The sequence below is a fragment of the Neofelis nebulosa genome, chromosome 3 (genome assembly GCF_028018385.1).
Source record: "Neofelis nebulosa isolate mNeoNeb1 chromosome 3, mNeoNeb1.pri, whole genome shotgun sequence".
In the NCBI taxonomy this organism is placed as follows: Eukaryota; Metazoa; Chordata; class Mammalia; order Carnivora; family Felidae; genus Neofelis; species Neofelis nebulosa.
This window is the reverse complement of record NC_080784.1, coordinates 29,893,417-29,900,416: the sequence shown is the minus strand read 5'-3', so window position 1 is coordinate 29,900,416 and position 7,000 is coordinate 29,893,417.

The following is a 7,000-nucleotide window of genomic DNA, read 5'->3' as shown; positions in this document are numbered from 1 at the left end:
TTAACGTTTATTTATTTTTGAGACAGAGACAGAGCATGAACGGGGGAGGGTCAGAGAGAGAGGGAGACACAGAATCTGAAACAGGCTTCAGGCTCTAAGCTGTCAGCACAGAACCTGACGCGGGGCTCGAACTCACGGACCGCGAGATCATGACCTGAGCCGAAGTCGGCCGCTTAACTGACTGAGCCACCCAGGCGCCCCAATTCTTTCAACACCATCTATGAAAGAGGCACAGTTACCACCTGTATTTCACAATAGGGAAACTGAGGCTTAGATGGGTCAAGTACTCTACTGAAGGTCACACAATAAAAGGGCAAAGAACAAAATCAAATGCAAGTCTGATTTCCTAAATGTGACAAGCTCCAATATAGACAATCATAACTTGGGTATCAACTGCCTAATTCAGGTTACTTATGCACCTTATTTTATAGAATAATGTATGTCATGTTATAATTGCCCTTCTTTTGAGATAATTACTCAGAAAATATAAATCTCTCAAAAATCTGTTGAAGTGTATCAAGGAATATGTTTATCCCAAACTTTGATTATGAAATTCAATGTTTATTCATTTTTGAGAGAAAGAGTGCAAGTTGGGGAGGGGCAGAGAGAGAAGGAGACACAGAATCCAAAGCGGGCGCCAGGTTCTGAGCAGTCAGCACACAGCTTGAGGTGGGGCTCAAACTCATAAACCACGAGATCATCATCTGAGCCAAAGTCAGACCTGAGCCACCCAGGTGACTCTTATAAGTAGCAGCAACATTACTTACATATTAGATTATACAGTTATTTAAATTCATGAATATCCAGCTCTAACAATTCTAAACAGCTCTGTAAGAGTCTTGCTAAATATTTGTGTTGTTTTCCCCATGCTATTTTAAAAACTTTTTATTGTTGATTTATTTTTGAGAGAGAGAGTGAGAGTGTGTGTGTGAGCAGGGCATGAGCAGAGAGAGAGAGAGGGAGACACAGAATCCTAAGGGGGCTCCAGGTTCTGAACTGTCAGCACAGAGCCCAATGAGGGGCTTGAACCCACAAACCGTGAGATCATGACCTGAACTGAAGTCAGGTGCTTAACAGACTGAGCCACCCAGGCACCCCTCCCCATGCTATTTTTAAAAAGATTATCTTAATGTAGTGATTTGAGAATCACATTGGAATTTAGGAAACTGGGTTGGCCTCACAGCTCCATCACTAAATTCCTCCTAAAACATGAGGTAGTGCTGTTTAAATTCCCTGAACACAGAGAGATGTAACTAGCAAAATAAGTGGACTTTGTGTGTAAAATGAATTCTAAGTCACATCATTTTCATTGTTAGAAGTTATATCACATAGGTTCTTAAACTAAGATAAAAATAAATCTGCTTAATTATTCATTTTTTTTTTATTTTTTTTAATGTTTATTTATTTTTGAGACAGAGAGAGACAGAGCATGAATGTGGGAGGGTCAGAGAGAGGGAGACACAGAATCTGAAACAGGCTCCAGGCTCTGCACTGTCAGCACAGAGCCCGATGCGGGGCTTGAACTCACGGACGTGAGATCATGACCTGGGCCAAAGTCGGACGCTTAACCGACTGAGCCACCCAGGCGCCCCATAATTATTCACTTTTTTAAAAGCACTTATTTACATACTTTACTATCTACATAGTCGATTCATTATATATATAAAGTTCTAAAGTTCTAAAATTCCTCATCCATCCCTTAGGACAGCATGATGCAAATTCCAGGGTAGTCTGTGCTGGCCATCAAATACAATAGCAAGGACATTTTGCAGGTGTAAGAAACCTCAGTCTTGGCGATAGTTGCTATCCTGAGTCCATCTTGAATTCTCATTATCAGTGCCCTCATGAAGATGATGCCTTTGGTTAACCATAGCTACCTATTTCCATGACTCTAGCTATTCACCTAAGTGATGAGTTTCTCTATAAGACCTTTAGATTTAGAATTCCAGAATTGGAAAAAATCATAGGGATTGTCTCTATATACCATCCTGCTCATTTTATAAAAGAAAAACTGAGAGGGATATAATTTGCCAAAGGTTACTCCATTTATACATTTGATTTTGATGCTAAGATTGGTGGATTAGCATATGAACTAAACTGAGGCAAAAATGATCAGTGCACCCTCTGGAGAAGCTCAAATTTGCAAAATTCTATATTATCAAGAGGATCAGTGGGTGGATATTAATTCTGGTTCCATCAATCTCTAATTTTGGGCAATTCACTTAAATTCATGGATCTCAGTTTTCTGTTCTAAAAAGGCAAGCATTCAATTACTCTTGAAATCTCCATGAGTAAATAAGATAAAAATGTTTATTCATATTAGACAGAATAAACACTAGATGGGAGACATTAGAATATCATTGATAACATTTATTGATAATTTACCATGCTTCAGATAGTGACCTAAATGTTCTATATGTATTTATTTTATTTAATCCTCACACCTTTGAAACAGATTCTACTATTACATTGATGTTGCAAGTGAGGAATTGAGATGTAATGAATTTAAGTAACTCAGCCAAGATTTCACCTATGAAACGGAACAGTAAGGATTTAAATTCAGGTTGTCTAACTCCAAAGCAATGCTTAAATACTGCACTGCCCTTTGGATAACTCAGTTTGCGGTCTTGTTTCTTAACTAGTCACTTTTCTGGACTTATTTTTTTCTCGGAGAACAAACGTGCTTCTCCATGACTCCTGATAAAATCCAATTCCTAGCTCTGTGGGCAGCCATTCACTCTATTTCCGTTCCCACTGGCATCTGTAAATTAGCCTCTGGTAATTATCTGTGTAGGAAGCAGCAGGCAGTGTACAGAACAATGTAACTTTTGGTCAGATTCCAACATGGGAATTTAGCATTCTTGAGTCATAAATCAACCGACCATAGCCCAACTGGAGGATGTATTTGCTCAAGCTATAAAAATAGGCTTAACTGCATAGCTGTAGGCAAATACACCTTCGTAGACCTGAAACAGTAAATCCTCAATCTGTGAAAAGAACAGGTGTTCACACCTTGCCCTCAAAGACAATTGGTTCCCACTGTGTTTGACCAGATGGTGAGTACAATTTGGGGGCATCTGTCCTCCCTTGAGAATGTACTGTCTTCAGTTCCAGAAGTCATACACAGGGACTTGAAATGTAGTCATAGAAATAACTTTCATTCAAAAGTTAAGATTTAGACTCAATACCAGAATAACTTTTTAAAAGGCCTAAAGTTTCACAATGTTGTGTTTCATTACATCCCTATGCTATGGAATACTTACTGTGTTTTCTTATACTATTTCTCTTTAGGGAAACTAGAACAACTTGGGAGAAATAAAACTAGAACCCAACAAAATAGGTAACCTTGGGCTTAAAGGAAGGGTTGGCAAACTACGTGTTTGCCAATTCCACTGCCACTTATTTTTGTAAATAAAGTTTTATTGGAACTCTGTCACATCCATTTGTTTACATACGGTCTACGGTTGCTTTCATGCTACCTCTGCAGAGTAGTTTTGGCAGAGACTATATGACACGTAAAGACTAAAATGTAGGGGTGCCTGGGTGGCTCAGTCGGTTAAATGGCCGACTTCGGCTCAGGTCATGATCTTGCGGTCCGTGAGTTCAAACCCCGCGTCGGGCTCTGTGCTGACAGCTCAGAGCCTGGAGCCTGTTTCAGATTCTGTGTCTCCCTCTCTCTAACCCTCCCCCGTTCATGCTCTGTCTCTCTCTGTCTCAAAAATAAATAAACGTTAAAAAAAAATTAAAAAAAAAAGAGAGACTAAAATGTATATTATCTGGATTTTCATAGAAAAAGTTTGCCAACATCTGGCTTAAGGCATGGTGAATTGGTAACTTTTTTAATGTTTATTTATGAGACAGAGCTCAAGCAGGGGAGGAGCAGATAGAGAGGGAGACACAGAATCTAAAGCAGACTCCTGACTCTAAGCTGTCAGCACAGAGCCTGATGCGGGGCTTGAACTCACAAGCCATGAGATTATGACCTGAGCTCAAGTCAGACACTTAACCAACTAAGCCACCCAGGGGCCCCTGAAAATCTTAATGTACTTACCATTTTTCAGAAGTTTCTTTTAATAATGTATCTATAAATTAAAAAGTGCTCTGATCATGTTAACCATTTTATTTCATAAACTGCAACCTAGCAAGCTAGAATCAACCCCTTTAACATCAGTTCCATTAGTAGATGATCACTGTGCTCTTCCCTTAATACTCAACCACCAAAACGGCTCAGTACTCCTGGTAGAGTTATCTCATGATAAGTTGTACTTACTGAAAAAGATGGGAAGGGAAAGAAACAGCGCCTGGCACCATAAACACATTTGAGGGCAATGAAGACATACTTTATTTCATAGCTACTCCTAGGTCCGGCCATATTTTCCCTTACAAAGTATGTCAGAATAGGAGATCATGTAGACCAAGTCTCCTCTGAGGCCTGAGATCAAGCTCTAAAAGTGAAGAACAGCAAACATGCTGATCCTTCGTCTAAGCAGAGATGGAAAACAGCTTTAAAGACATAGCACTTAACAAAGGTGAATCAAAGAAATTGCATGGAACGTAAGTAAACCAGATCCTGAGAGAAATTATGGTTATAATTTTCTACCAAGGATCTAGCCTTCATTTGGTCTCCTATACTTCAAAGTACCTGTCCATTTTATTCATGAATGATCTTAGAATTCCACTAAGTACCACTGTAAATTTGAGTGATAGATCACTAAGGAAAAATCTAATTAATATTTCAACATCCAAACAAGTAAACTCTTGAAATTCTAAAACTTAAAAGTTTACTGAAGCACAAATTTGTATTGCATGATTTGTAAAATAGGTGAACTGAAATGAGTCATTGAAATAATGAGTGAGCACAGCTGACAGCCAAGTTCCCACATCTCAAAATAGCTTTATAGTTCGCTGTTCACCTTCTAGATGAAGCAACATTCGTAAAGTGATTATAAAAATGGTGCCCCAAGGAAAACTACCTGCTACGACTCATGATAGAAGAGAAAAAAGGCTAAAAAATGATCATTCTAAAGCCACAAAGTAGAAAGTTTATGAATACATGCTATAGAGTGATAGTCGTGAACATAAGTTTTTCAAAGTTCTACTAGCTACACTCCATGCTCGTGTCAAGGGAGAGAGCAGGAAAGAATGGGTACAAAGACAAGAAATTTGGTGGTGGTACTTGTATACTCTGGGACTTGCAGCATATCGTGTATGGTGCATGGTGCAAAGTATCAAACACCAGAGCAGTGGGTTTTGGATACCTTCATGGTAAAGGAGAACATATACATGATTATCTATTAGATCCTTCAGGGGAATTTAACCATAAGTCACATGCACAGACTGGGGGCAAGTGCCATCTCTGTCAACATAAAGTGAAATATGAAAAAAGTCAGCACATTTGACAGTTAACAACAACTAGCATGAAGACCATGAGAAGGAATATAGCAAAGCAGAGAAAGAAACTATCCTTCTGAAAGATCAGATGAGCAAATATCTGGAAGTTCTGTATAGAATCCAGCAGGAAACTTTAGGCAACTATTTAGCATTCTCAGTTGTTGTTCTTTTTTGGTTTGTTGTGTTTTTTAATTTCCACTCTAAGAGAGTATTGCTATATGGAGAGAACAGGTCAAAATGAGAAATTTGAAGTGTGATGAAAATGGGGGTGCCTGGGTGGTTCAGTCAGTTGAGCATCCAACTCTTGATTTTGGCTCAGGTAATGATCTCACAGTTTGTGGGTTTGAGCCCCATGTAGAGCTCTGCACTGACAGCACAGAGCCTGCTTGGGATTCTCTCTCCCTCTCTCTGCCATGCATGCTCTCTCTCTCACACAAAAATAAACATTTTTTTAAAAAACATGATGAAAATGTAACGGGATGAAATGAGGACATGGATGGATCAATGGGAGTTAGTGTTCCACTCTAAGATTTCACTGCGATGTTATCTGCTCACCAGTTTTCATTATTTTTATTTATTTTTATTACTAATACTTTCATGTCTTTTGACGAAAACATACATGCATTTTGGAGGTTACATGGCAACTACTGGACCATAAAGTATGTTTATATTCAATGTTAGTAGATACTATCAAACAATTTCCAAAGTAGTCATACCAATTTACAGTCCTATCAGAAGTACAAGTGGGGGACCTGGGTGACTCAGTCAGTTGAGTGACTTTGGCTCAAGTCACGATCTCATGGTTTACGAGTTCGAGACCCACATCGAGCTGTATGCTGACAGCTCAGAGCCTGTAGCCTGCTTCAGATTCTGTGTCTCCCCTTCTCTCTGCCCCTCCCCTACTCACACTATCTCTCAATAATTGTGTGTGTGTGTGTGTGTGTGTCTCAATAAACATTAAAAAAAAATTTTTTTTAAGTATATGACAATTCAAATTGCCCCACATCCTTGACAACACTTGATCCTTAGTCTCTTCCAATTTAGTCATTCTGACATGTATATGTGTGTATTACATTGTGATTTTAATTTGCATTTCTGTAATGGCTAGTGAATTTGACCAACATTTCATGTGTTTCTTCCAATTTAGACATGCTCTTTTGAGTTCACATCTTTACTCATTTTCTGTTGGTTATTTTTTCTTTTTCTTATTCATTTGTAGGTGTTCTCATTGTGGACATGAGTCCTATTTGAGGCTTTCCCTTTCAATTTCTAAATCCTTCTTTTAAACATTCACTTCATTTTAATATGGTCCAATTATCAATTTTTCCTTTATGCTTGGCCCTTTCTGTATCTGTATTTGTGTACCACTCAGAAGTCTGTCCTAGATATCCTCTGCTCAGATTATAAAAATTCTATTTTTTCTAAGAACATTATTGTTTTACCTTTCATGTCAAGATCTATGAATTCACCTGGAATTTGCTTTTGTGCATTATGTTAGCTAAGGGTCAAAATCCATTTCTCCATGTTGATAGACAATTGAACCAACAGGATTTACTGGCACTGCAATGGAGAACCTTTAACCATCAGTATGGTCACCTATATATGGGTC